The following is a 14,738-nucleotide window of genomic DNA, read 5'->3' on the forward strand; positions in this document are numbered from 1 at the left end:
AGCATGCATGTGCACTCCCCTACACAGCATGTGCCTTGAAACAAAAGTAAGCTGTGTAGACTGATACCTCTCTGCGTGTGTGAGACGCTGTGTCTCTATGATTGCACCTCTCCGCATGTGAGCATTGGGTGACAGATAGCTGACAGGCAGCGTGTCCAGCAGCAGGCGATGGGGGTGGGGTGGAGCTCACACCGTCCTCGTCTCTCTCGTCATATCGATCCGACTCCATTTAGCTCCTGCCAAAACTCACAGCTCTGCATTGACTCGAGCTTATTACACCTCATTTTAACCCAGCCACACAACAAAGTCAGAACAAAGCGACCGCTGGCAGGCGGAATTGGCTCGAATGCCTCCGAAACAAGTGTTTTCATCAGAAGTTACTCAGTCGTCCCTGGAGAACACTGATCTGTTTTCTGTGAGGTGGCTGGGTTGTTTTTAGGCTAAACCAACATTGAGGGGGTGACTCATTCACTGGGAAAAAAACACATTCATTTAAGTGACAGCTACTGAGGCTTTAGTCAAATGAAAGGATTAAACCCTTATAAAACATTATCTAAACCTGAAATGCATTAAAAAAGAAGGACCTTTTGTTATTTTTGAATGTATAGGCAGAAAACCTATAACAAATGGCTCAGTCATGTTTAAATAATATATTGTTTTCTTTCTTGTCTCTTTAAGACTCTTTAGGGGTACCACTGTACCATACCAGCTGGAGCACAACCAACAAAGCAATACAGATTCAAACATTCCAGCTTGAGCATGAGGACCGACTCATTTAATTCACTTATTTGTACAAATCCAGACTTATTTGTCGTGCTGTGAACTGTTTAATCTATCCTGCCACGCCTACGCCTTGCTGTCTTTGAAAGACAAATGTTCGTGGATGTTATTTTTCATATTTACAAAATTATAACGTAGACCTGAATCACTTTGAGACTCAAGCTTATACACATTTTATTTCTCTTTCACAAAGCTCTTGTAAAAAGTTATTTGGAATTTAACATGAAAGTCGTAGCTTTATATACAGTCATCATATGTCACATATGGACTCTTGCTACCATACAGCACCATGAGAGTTATTTATTGCAAATAGATGGCTCCAATGGGAATAACACGTCTTGCTCTTGCAGGATCGTTACCAATCTGTAACTACTGAGCTCCATAGACGTGTAATTTGAAGCACACTGGGAAGTCAGTATGGTTCTATAAAGGAGGATATTAGGGCCATAAAGACAGATTATGTTTTTATTGAAGATGGTGTTAGAAAGCATTTCTGCCTTATTGGATGTCGAACACAACCCATAATCCATACACCAACCCATGTAATCAAGATCCCGTACACCCGCACACTCAGAGGTTATTTCATACGCATACTTCTCAGACAGTGACTGTATCTACAGGCTGAACAGCTGAACGTTGACTGGTTGGACTTGACGTGCCGTTCAGGTACCAACTGGACCATCTGTTGTTTACACTCTGCTGCCCTCAACAATATCTGACAATGACACAGTTGTTGCTGCCTCTGCGGTGACAGGGACACCGAGACCCACAGAGCGCTGTCACTGATCTCCTCTACACTTTCTCTCAGCTGCACTGGTCAAAGAAAGCTCCCGCTGGTTAAAGGAGCACTGAGAAATATGGCTGTCACAATGCACAAAATGAGGCTGGTGGAATTCTTCTTCCAACAACAAACTAGCACAGCTGCAAGAGAAAACAAAGAATTACACATATTTATGCTTAAAACAAGTACTTTGCATTGTAATATTATCTCCACACTACATGTTTATACTGTCTGTCTCTGTAGTATTTGACTTATTTACTTGCCGATATTGTAAAAATCTTATTTTGTTTTAGTTACAGAGCACTCTCTGTCGTGCCAGACACCTGTTGTGGTTGTTCCATTTCCAAATGCTTGTTTTTGTAAGTAAGAAATCCCACTATCAGGTTTAAAAAAAAATGTATTTCTCCTCACCTCCGTCCACCAATCAGCAGCCACGACCGACAGTCTGCTCCTCTGACCCCCCCCCCCCAACCTGTTGCGAAACAGAATCTGACGTGGGAATCCGCCACTCGGGCTACAATGTAGTCGTAAAAGTATAGAGCAAGATTGACAACCCAATGTGTTTGTGTGAGAATGGATGAGTCACACTTGCCATTTGAGCTGTGCTAACACAGAATTGATGGAATTGAGGAGAAATGCAGTGTGTATTTGTATCATAGTCTATGAGTTGTATGTATCGTGCAGTAGTCCAAAATATATGTTTTACATGGCAATCTAGGAGAAGAGAAATTGTGTGAATCCTGTTTGCACTTCCCTCATGTTTAGTCCTTCTGGTGTACACAACTCTGTCTAAAAAACAACTTGATATTTGCTAAAACACCCAGGACGAAGCACTGAAAAGAGCATCAAATTAAAAGAGGCCAAAAGTCTGCTTGTGCTCCGTGGAACAGCCAAAAGATTATTTACCTTTGAGAGTAATGTTTGCACTCTGGAGTATGTGAATCAAGTCTTCTCTCTTACTCTCTCTGGATATAGCAGGTTTGTCTGTTGACGTCCTTGACACAGTTAGCTGTCACCACATGCTGCAAATTCCTCCCCTGGACACAGTGGCAGTGTCACACACACACACACACACACACACACACACACACACACACTTCTCTACCTGCCTATTTCCCTGAAACTACTGGGTCAACGGCCATGCACGCCCCCTGCTTCGTCTCTGCAGAGGAGCAAAGCGAAATGGGGAGATGAGGACGGAAATAGATGTGGCACGAACATCCCTCAGTTCCTCGCCTCGGACTGTTTTGACTAATGAGCCGGTGTGGCAGAGGGGTTAGTTCCCAAAGGGTGCACAGGGTAACGTCAATGCCCCCTTCTTCTTGCCCTATTTTTTCTTTTTGTGTGCAAGTGTGTGCTCGCCTGAGCGTGTGTTAATGTGTGTGGTCGACATGAAACGCTCACCCTGGGCTGGGTACGGCTATAGCTTTTTCTATTTGGGTCACAATACAAATCTCTAATGGAAGGCCGAAGTGGGTCTAGGACCAGTACACCGTTTTATAATAATAACCTTAATAATCACGAGGAGATGGAGCCCAGACATTAGAAACAGCAGCACAATAAGCGAAGATGTGACCAATTTATTGTCAAAACAAGCTTGAGACCACAGGGGCTTGATCCCCAGACACTCTACTCCACTAGAGCTAGTTTAGTGGCTAACTGACCACGTTGTAGTCGTACTGGGCCTAGGTGTGAATGGGTGTCAATGTGTGACTGTGCCGCCGGGTGCATTAGTGCCAAGAGAACACCTACCCTTGAAAAATGTAAGTAAAAAAAAACAACCTCTTGTTAGAAAGGATGATGCACACACACAGTATCTTAGGCCTTTTAAACAGGAAGGAAATGCTAGAATCTACCCGCACACTGCAGGATACAAACTATAGTGTACTGTTTGTGTACTTGGGTCAGGAGTGTTGGATATGAGTAACATGACCACCTCAGTGTCCCTTAACAAGACATCACTTCATCTCATTCCCCCTTGACACCTTGAAAAGTTCCCGGTCAGATTCCCAGTGAGTAGATCCTTGAAAAACAGAAACACTGTACAACCAAACTAAAGTAAATATAAATAACAGAAGAACCCCCCCCCCTCCCCACAGACCAGACCAACCAGAATCTATAACATCCGAATCCTGAAAGATTTTCTGTCTCACCTTGACTGCTTACTGCAAAGAAATAAAAAGGCATATTTACTCTTTGTTATTCCTGGTAAAGAGGCAAACATATCCTTTGTTTAGTGCAGTCGAATTAAATGTATCGGATTAAACTGGGTTAAAATGGTGAGAGGACTAGATGAGAATTCAACCAGAGAGATCCTGTCTGCCTGTTAACCACAAGATGGCTGCTTTCACAATCTTTCTGCTGCCATCTACTGTACAGGAAAAAGGGCCAAACACTCAATTTAATTTTCACCTGAGGGAGCTTTTTAAGGGATTAAAATGGTAAATCTATAGATCTAGACAGTAAATATAGTCCAAGTATTACAGTCATCACATTTAATCTGCCTCAATGTCCCCAGTGACATTGTGGACGGCATCTCTTCCAAAGACAGATATTTAAATCAGGGTGCTAAGCCTTTTGCCGCCTGTTTTTCACCAAAGAGTTTGCATGACAATGCTATGATCTCAATGCTAATCATTCAGCATACTGATTACTCACCAACCCCCCCACCCACCACCACCACTTCCAGTTAAGAAATCCCTTTGAAGTTCCACCCATGAGTGGAAAAATGCTGAAATATTTACACTTTAGTTCGTCACTTCTCTCAACAAAGGATCTCTGCCAGAATTCCTTCTTGTGGGAGCTTAAATTGCCGCTTCCGCTGTTTTGATTCATGCGAAGAACTCTTTTAATCTGATTTCTCCGGGGGTACGTCATGAAGTTCACACCGAAACTCACGTCAGCACAGACAGATAGTCATCGACGGTTGTCAGCTCAGTATTTTTCTTTCCTTCACGTGGGGTGCGGAGAAGGACTTGAGGATGAAGATTACCCCCTTAATTCCCGTCACACATAGTGTAGCCTGACATTTATCCTTGATGTGTTTTCACACTCTAAGTAGGGCTCGAACTCACACCAACACAAACACATCCACTCACACACCAGATTCTTTTAACAGCTCCAATTAGAAGGACGCTGTGTCCAAAAGTCCCGTCCGAGCCAAATCCCAGCTCTTGGCCGGTCGCCCTCTCTCTTCATGTGGAGCCAAGTGCCCAAACTTCCTCCCAATGAGTTATATCTCTGCTGAGGTGGGGACAGGCGACTGCTGAAAAGGGACTCTTTCTGGAAGGAAACTAATAAGGCCTTCTCTGTAGAGAAGTTTCCTTTCCAAAGAACAGATCTGTATTCATTGTTTTGTGACATTCCCTGGTGTTTTAGTTTTTCGTGAAATACATGACTTGTCTTCTTTGTGCCTCAACGCTTTACATGAATGAAACCTCAGAGTTTAGGAGGGGAGTCTCTCTTTTATCGAACTGCCTACTCACAGACGTATTAGAGTGAAACATGTTGGTAACCAGTGGTTTAAACTATTGTTTCTAATGATCAGCTGGACCCAGAAGTGAGACAAGTTAATACCTGTACAGCACTGCACCAAATACAAGGCGATCGATGCTGTGGCAGCCCACAGGGGTGTCCATTAATCAGCCAGCAGCTGTCCTGTCCAAGTCTCTCCCCACAGACACACACACACACACACACAGTGCACCTTTCGCTGTAATTGCTGACCATCACATTTGGCAGTTGGACCACAGGGTGAGCTTTTTTAGATTGACGTGTGCTGAATCCCGGCAGCGAAGAGAGAAGGGGAAGTCGGTGCGTCACCACAGAGCAACAACTGTGGCCATTTCTCTGAATTATCAGCCTCTGGATCAGGCGGGCCGAGATTGAAAGAGAATCGAGATAACCGCGCCGCGGCCTTTCCCCTGATGAGTTTTCTCCCTTAAAAAGACATGGAACTTTTAGTGTGCTGCGTTATTGGCCCCTCAACAGTTTCTCCATTAAAACCCCTCGTATCAGATGTAGATTAGCTAAACTTCTTACAGTAAGTCACGACAATTCAAACAGGAAGTGCTTTCGAGCTTCAGTTGTTTCGTAATCTGAGATGTTTGGTGGCACAAGACTTTGTGTAAAAAAGTAGCAGTGTGCAAACTTCTTGGCGAAATTACAATTTGGCAAAATAACATGATCTAAAAGTGGACCACCAATAATCAACACCTCTCCCTCTGGTATCAACTGAGTGACCTGCATGGGCGCTCCAGGTTTGTTGGACACTACTGCCACCCTGTGGCGGCTTTAAATACTGTACAGCCATAATACTCTGGATATACACCACCATGGAGGGGACTAATAATTGAAGATTTATTTTTTGCATTTCATCTTCCTTTAAAGTGTGTAGTGACATCATGCTCCCGAGGGTTCCGCCAACAGCTATTTGTGGGGAATGTGTTGTAATCGGTGGTTCTGTAGATAATTCATATGGAGCTGCAGGTTCTCTTTCATTCGATATTTTCACATAATCCAGTTTAACATTTTACGCTGTAAGAGACTATGCCATAATTATGAAATTGCCTTTAAAGCCATGTAGTATCAAGTTTCAGTGCAAATACCATTCAAAGGTGTATACCATTTTCTAATTTGCATATTGCACTCATCTTACATAACCGTTTCATTATTAAAATATTTTTAGTGTGTGCAGCATTGAGGGCTACAACTGCATTTCATAATGCAACCAGAGTAGTATGGCTTAACCTTAATTGATTTTTCACCTTTGATTTTAGTTTGCCCTCATCTAAATGAAGGGCATCCAATGATTATAGGCTAACTAACATTGTGCTTTTTGAGAATATAAAGAAACTTAAAATGAAAGTGGCCATTTAGAAACTGTTTCCTGTGTAAGATGTGGAGACACCAGGGAAACTTTATCGGGAGTTCACCTTGAAAAGATGAACCATCGCTGTATGCTCACAGGCACAGTACATTGTTGCTGAAGCTGGATATATTAAACACCTACATATGTAATCATTGATGCAGGTTTATGCTTAGAAACGATACTTACGTGGTATTTTTTTTTTTATCATGTGTACCATCAAGTAATTAAAAAAAATGCAATCAGTCACTTGTTTCTCATATAACAAATATATTTATTGAACATTGTTATCTAAACTCAGGATTCATCACTTAATCGTTTGAGTTATTAAACAATTCTTTACATTAAACGGCGAGTATTTCACCAGGATCATCACACACCTCATTTGGACTTTAATCTTCTTGGAAACAGTCACGTTAACCAATGGGCATTAAATGTCACCTTGCGTCAGTCACGTGAAGACCGACCTCCTCGGTCTCCCGCTCGTCTCTCACAGCGGAGCCATGTGTCCCGGCAGGTTGACCTGGAAAACGCTCAGACAACAGTAACTGTGGAAAGCACTTTCAGGCCCAACATTGCAATCACAGTGTACTACGGTTGCCGTCAATGACAATGCAGTGCAACAATACCTGCCCGGGTTTTACCTGGATTTCACAATCCCGTGGGCCAGGCGCGAGAGCTGAGGGTGCGTTTGATTCGTTCCTCGGGGCGGCGCCACGCAGGGCTCAGGATCGCTCCCTACTGGGGGGGCGGGCACCATCCAGTGCGCCGCTGTGAGACAAATAAAGCCCAACCATGAAATTATGCGACATAGCAATCCAATCACATGGGCTTATGAAAGAACACATCAGAACAAGTACAATCACAAGCATTTACAATGAAATGTCACACCTTGTTCTTTGCACTTATGGTAAAGTCACAGCTGGAAAAGGAGGCCAGACCAGTTACACAAGGCCGCGCAGACCGGTTCATTCCGGTTGCCAATACAGGTCAAACACTTCCTCAAAGTCCCTCTGTTGAAAGGCGAGGCAGCCGTCGTGATCGGGGTCCTGCGGAGCATGCGCCGTGGGTGAAAGCGATTCATCTGTAGTCATGTCTTCGTACACATTACCCATCAGGTACTGCGTGGTGTTTTCCGGCGCCATTGCGCCCGATGGTTGGCGGCGCGTACAGGCCGCAGCGGGACTTCCCTCATCCACGGACTCTCTGTTGTCCTTCTTCCCGATGCCTCCCAACAGTTTGGCGAGTTTAGCCAGCTGTGGCCGCCTCTGTTCCCGGCGGAGGTACTTTCGGATGGTCCTCACCGCGCGGGCTCGACACTGCTTCAAGGCCTCGTCCCCCTCCGTGAAGACGCGGGACCGTTTCCACCTCAACTTCGATCCGGGTTTCATGGTTTTACGCAGACAGTCGGTTCCAATGTACTTCGATCTGGTGTCCATTGCTTCTAGACACATCTCCGACCAAAAAAATAGCAGCAGAGGAAAAATGTCGACTGAGTGACTTGGCGGCTTTCGTTTATCCTCTCTGGAGAGCGCGTTAAAATAGTCTTCTTTGGAGTTAAAAATGTAAAAACTAGTCAGGATAGACTCTTCTAACAAACTGTCCTCTCCTTGAATATCAAAAGCAACAAACTACAATACGTATTTACTAAAAATCCGGAGCTTAGACTCTACGTCTCACCCAAAGATCCTCTCTGTCTACTATGTTACAACGGAGGGCACACGTTGCACTTTATACAATATAACACCCACAATCCTTTGCTCCCGGAAACTAACAGTGCAGCTGCATGGTGGTGCTACCACCTAGTTGTGTGGAATGAGACATGCGAAACCCGGACTGATACCTCAACAAGGAGACTAAGAGTGCTCAAAACTGAATAAAATAAATGAGACTTTATGAAATAAATAAACATGTGAATAAATGGAGACAAATATATAATATGAGAATGACATTATCCAGTAGTTTAATTCAAAATGTTCTCTTTTCAAACCATTTGGTCACATAACTTTGGGTCTGCATACTTCTACAATATATTGTTGCTACTATTTATACCCAACACGGTCAATATCAAATAAACGAGACATCTATCTATCTATCTGACTTACTATCTATCTATCTATCGACATCTTAATTTATTCTCTATGTGGTCTCTTTTTTTTATTAACTCAAGAACATAATACAGAACATAATGTCAATCCATCCACACCAGAACAAAACATCACAATCTCTACATCTCACAAGAATATTACAGTGGTATGATTGAAGAGCCACCCCAATGAGATCACAACAAGTGTAGTTATGTACAGCAATATTAAAGTGATTTTTTTTCAACAGTTGCCAGAAATGATATGCGTGTGTTCCACTGGATGGCAGACTCCAACATGAAATGCATCTTGTACACAGTGATTAAATATGTTATGTACCACCAGAGGGCAGCATGTAGAAGACAGAGTGGACATGCTGGTAAAAGTATGTCATATACTCTCATGTGAATATCTGCTTCCTTCATGTCTTTGAACAAATTATATCATGCACTCATCCAGTGTGTGTGTGTGGATCGTTGTTGTTCTGTCGCAAGCAAATTTGACCAGCCATGATTTGTTTGAAAAAGCTGTTTTCAGCTGAGCTTTTAACATTACCAGCTGATTTTTTTACAACAAGCATCCAGTGTCTTAAGTATGCGCATGATGGCAACTTGACATAATACCAAAAGAAGGCACCCCAGGCAAAAGCTTGTACTCCGAACAGCTATTCACAGAACTGGACTTGGAAACAGAAACGGCGTGTATTGCAGGGCAGAGCTAGTTATCCCCAGTATTATAGTACAGTATTATAAATATAAATGTAATTAAGTGTGTTAGCATATGGGCAAGGAATAAACAATGAGTTTGGCAAATGTAACGTAAGTTTGCCTGGAGTTGCTGTGGTGTAAACAGGCCTGCTGTGCCTTGCGGTTGCTGAGGTCATGAGTTGACCTATCCTTGTTCAGTGAAGGGATTTCGCAAACGGTCAACTGCTGATGATATCTTGAGCAAGATGCTGAATACTTTTCACTCTTGTTCCAAAGCCAACCCTGTGCTCAGATGAGGGCAAACAGCCCAAAGATGAAAATCTCCCGCGGGGATTTGTTTCTACAGATTTGTTGCCAGGTTGTGTAAAAACAATCATGCTTGGAATTGTTTTTGTAAAAAACATCTGAAACCAATCTGTAGTTCTACATCTTGTCCCCACCTGCGTTTGTTCTCTCTGCTATCTCTATGATTTCACCATAATCCAAACACGGTTGCATAAGAATCTCAAAACTGCAGGGACACTTGCAATCGCGAACAGATTTCATTTCACAGAGACATAATGAGCGCTGTCATTTCTCTGGATTTTGCGTTAATCATTGGCACTGGTGCATGAATTAGTGCTGAGGTTAGTGTACTGAGAGGTTGAGTTGTGATGGGACTTTAATGTGCCTTCCACAATGTGGTTAAGCGATCAATTAGACGAATGTAAACCCCAATTGGTGCATTTTCACATAATAAATTGCATTGCTCGAGGTTTATGCAGCGGCTTTCAAAATGCCTGTAATGATATTAAACATAACTCAAGTTCTTAACCAGATGATTGTGATTAAGTTACTTTCAGTCATTTTAAATAGCTTTAAGTCATTTTAGACCACAAGGGAAAGAAAAACATATTGTTCCCACAAAATACATCCCTGATATACCGTCCGCAAGTTGTTATGGCTAAACGGTTACCTCTCCGGCTGACTTTTTTTTTTTTACTGGTCACAAAGTCATTTGATTCATCGTTAATGTAAATATCACTTGATAGTTACTGGAAACTTGGCGTCTCTGAGCTTGTTTGCTGGAAGTGTTTTCATTGGGTGAATGAAAGCTGTAAGACTTAAGAGTACATCATGACAGGAACTAGATCGAATCTGCATACATGTCAGTGAGGTTATCAGTGCAAGCGGCCCTCTCATAATAATCATTGTAAAGATAAATATTATGTCAATTTAAGAGTTCATGGTGCAAAGTATTCATGGTGCAAAGGTTCATATATGTCTATCTCCTGTACTTAACAACAAGCTGATTGCCATTTATGGGATTAACAAAAAATTGCCACATACTGTCCTCTGTCTTGGTGTGATTGTATCCTGTTGCCAGTGCAATCAGTACTATGCAGGAAATATTTGGTTAGTTTGAGTTCATTTCATTAAATACAACTTCATTTTTGGAAAATGCATCATGTCAACAAAATGTAAATAGAAACCTGCCATAACTGATTTTTGGCCACTTTAGGAGCTGCATAAACAAGCTGTAAAAACCACATGAACAACATTTTAAGTTGATATGGAAGACGTGTTAGCAAACAGTTGCCGGTTTACTCATCTTCCATACATGGAGCGACATTAAGATTCATTTAAAGTCGTGTTTCACAATAATAAAACACAAGAGCATTTGGGTGAAACAAGTGGCGAAACATTTACATTTAGTTCAGAACTGGAATATAAGGACGACCTTTGAGAAAAATAATACAATTACTGAAATCCACAGGGAAATAAAGCTGACAAATTAGGATATGCAACATCAACATTGGAAGAAGCAAACCAATCTTTTCTATTTACTGCAGATACTGACATGTTAACACAAAAATTGACAAAGAGCTGTAGCTGTAGCTGTTTTTGGACAGTGTTTGTAAGTCTTAGTGTGTGTGTGTGTGTGTGTGTTTGCATGGGCAGGTTTGTGTGCAGGCTAGGACAGAGCTGTTTGTGAGTGATATTCACAGGACGCTGGGCACAGTTCAAGTTTCCTCCGCAGTGCAGTGGCTCTGTTGAGAGAGGGAGAGCGAGAGAGACAGAGAGAGACAGAGAGAGAAGGACAGACGAGCTGAAAGAGAGAGATGACGCTTGCGTAAATCGCCCAACCGCACACCCTAAACACACATTACTCACTGTACACACACACACACACACTCAAATCACCAGCAGCTTTATCAAGCATACATTTGTATCATTTGCGACTTTGCATGTGTGTGTCCAAGACACTGAGCTGTGTCCGTTGACTGTTGACGCTCCCGAATTCAACTGGACATTTTAACACTTTCTTGTTACAGATGCAGCCCCACACAATACAAATGCCTCAAAATAAATCTGATCTCCCTGTTTCTCATTTACAAGCAGCTGCATTCTGTTGATTTGATTTCTTTCTGTCGGCAAGCCCCCATCATGCTCCGTGCAAATCTCATTTTCTTTTCCAGAGGGCAGATGTCCTCACTCGTCTCAGGTAGCCCACAGCTGTCCTGTTCATCTACAGACTAGAGAGGTCATCTGAATATCACAATGAATGATTTATAGGATATGCTATAGCCTGGAAGTCAGAGCATTTTTTCATCTCTGGTCACGGCAAGTGACTGAATGATCTGTGGTGAGTTTTTCATTCCAGTAGAAGCTCTAATGGTATTAAACAGTGGCTGGGAGGGAGACAGTTGGTCTGGCTTCATGTGCCCGTGTGTGTTTGTGCATGAGGCAGAAAAAGATTCAAAACAAGCTACATCATCATGGCACATAAACTGACAAATGATTTAAATGATTGTGATTGAAGGTAAGATTACATATAATGTCATCAAGTTCAATTCCCGGGCAGTGTTTGATTGATCGCTGCATCATTGGCTTCGTGTGGCCCAAGACGACTGCATATGGTTTGAATAAATACAACGCGTTCTCCCCCTGTAGCAGAATGACAATGTGTGGAGCCAGACCTGTGTCTGACACAGCTCTGGCCCTGCGAGACTGAATAAACAGAGAGGACTGGATAAACATTTGGAAGTGGTGACATAACACAGTCACCTGAAGCTATAAGCAGCGTTTACTCGTCCAGATGCTTCTCAGGCTTAGCTTCTTGTTTGTTCGGAGGAACTATGAATCCCTAAGACTTCCGTGATTCCGGATTAAGTGTAATCGTAATAACATTTAGCACCATCAACAGCTCGTTAGCGCAAATGAACAAATGTTAGCGTGCTAACACGCTATACTGAGGGTCGAACGTGCTGAACGCTGCTAAACATCAGCAACGTAGCATTGTCAATGTGAACATACTAGCATGCCGATGTTAGCATTTCGCTCAAAGCCCCATTATACAGCCTTAAAGAGCTGCTATGATCAAATATGATTTACCATTGAATTGTATCATTAAAGTGTTTTTAAGCACTGAAGGTTTGAACTGTAGATGCATGTTTTATGTATTTGCGAGGCGTACAAGCCAAGGGGTTGCATGGAGATTGCTTTACTGTTCATCATGCTGAAAATTGGATTTGCAGATTTACAGTCTGAAGAAAGACTTTCATTGTGCCGGAACCAACTTGTATCTAATGAAAAAGGCCTGTTGTCTAAGGGTCTGGTACTTGTTGCCATGCCAACAGAAAAATATCTCCATCCTTCATTGTGGAAGCAGAGGAACATCATCAGCACCCTTTATGTGTGATTTACTCCGCCACATCACATGGAAGCGTGGGTGTGTGTGTGTGTTCACACATTGCAGTTTTGTTCCATTCACCCCATCATGTCTCTTTTTGGCCGTAGCACTGCCCACCTGCTGCACCAAATGCATGCTGGGATCTCTCAACCAGACAAGATTGTGCAGATGATCAGCTCCGGCAGTGGGTTTCTGTGCAAACATGCCAAAATGGGCTTCATGGGTGTGGAGGAAGCTTCTAATTCTGCAAATAGGACATCTGGGTATAGTGCACTATTGTACATTCTGTTCCCGTGTCTGTGGCAGCATGTACAGACTCAAATCAGGCGCCTCTGTGTGTGTTTGTGTGTGTGTGTGTGTTTTGCAGGTGTGAGACGAATGCAGTCTCCCTCAGTGTTCACCTTACTCTGCTGTGACCCTGGCTCTAGCGGGATGTGTCTAATGAGAGCTATAAATATCCTGGAACAGACCTGGCTGGCATTCGCAGGACCAAAACCTCTGCACACACACACACACACACACACACACACACACACACACACACACACACACATAAAGGCATGCACTTATTCCCATCACTCCTCCCACAGAGGATGACAAGAAAGAGAAGGGGAGAGAGAGGGAGAAACAAATAAATAATGAACAAAGCTCTTCAGCATAGTCACACGCAGACCCCCTCCTCCCCCCCCCCCCCCCCCCCCCCCGCCTGCTCTCCCACTCGTCTTTCCACCCACTTGCCATTATTCTCCAAACCGTGTCCTTCCAGCTCCAACAGTATGAGTCATAGCTGCTTGTGTGGGAGTCAAAATATCCCCGTCAATACCGGCGATAGCATCAACAACTGTAAAGTAAAGATGGGGAGGAAGGAGGCTTGGTGGAAAAAAAGATGGTGCCGACAGATTAATCAATCAAGGCTGTTCATATATAGTGTGTGCACGCATGCTATACCAACACGATACACACTTCCAAAGAGGGTCATTTCCTTTGGAAGTTAATGACCCTCTGTGATTGTGGGGTTTTGTTCTCTGCAGATGGTTGTTGAGCTCTGGGGTTACAAACAATAGCCAGCCCCAAACTCACTGAGCCTATCACTTTCACCAGATTAAACCACGAGTGACCCTCTCCAAAAAAACTTGAAGGATTAAGTCTTTTGTTACTGGTTTGATAAAAAATGTAAGTATTGTGTATAGACACAAACACACAGATGAAGCGCGAGCTTCTCGATATGCAGCTCTAGTCAAGTGAAACAGCTGAAGCGAAGGACACTCGCGTTGACGGCCACTATACGCTTGTTGTTGTACGCGCAATAAAATATTTGCATGAGGGAGAGGACAGGAGGGGAGAGAACAGGAGGGGAGAGGACAGGAGGGAAGAGGACAGGAGGGGAGAGAACAGGAGGGGAGAGAACAGGAGGGGAGAGGACAGGAGGGGAGAGGACAGGAGGGGAGAGAACAGGAGGGGAGAGAACAGGAGGGGAGAGAACAGGAGGAAAGAGGACAGGAAGGGAGAGGACAGGAGGAAAGAGGACAGGAAGGGAGAGAACAGGAGGGGAGAGGACAGGAGGAAAGAGGACAGGAGGGTAGAGGACAGGAGGAAAGAGGACAGGAAGGGAGAGAACAGGAGGGGAGAGGACAGGAGGGGAGAGGACATGAGGGAGAGGACAGGAGGGGAGAGAACAGGAGGAAAGAGGACAGGAGGGGAGAGAACAGGAGGGGAGAGGACATGAGGGAGAGGACAGGAGGGGAGAGAACAGGAGGGAAGAGAACAGGAGGGGAGAGAACAGGATGGAAGAGAACAGGAGGGGAGAGAACAGGAGGGTAGAGGACAGGAGGGAAGATGACAGGAG

Source organism: Anarhichas minor, unplaced genomic scaffold (genome assembly GCF_050575085.1).
Source record: "Anarhichas minor isolate MPS153535 unplaced genomic scaffold, ASM5057508v1 ptg000045l, whole genome shotgun sequence".
Lineage (NCBI taxonomy): Eukaryota > Metazoa > Chordata > Actinopteri > Perciformes > Anarhichadidae > Anarhichas > Anarhichas minor.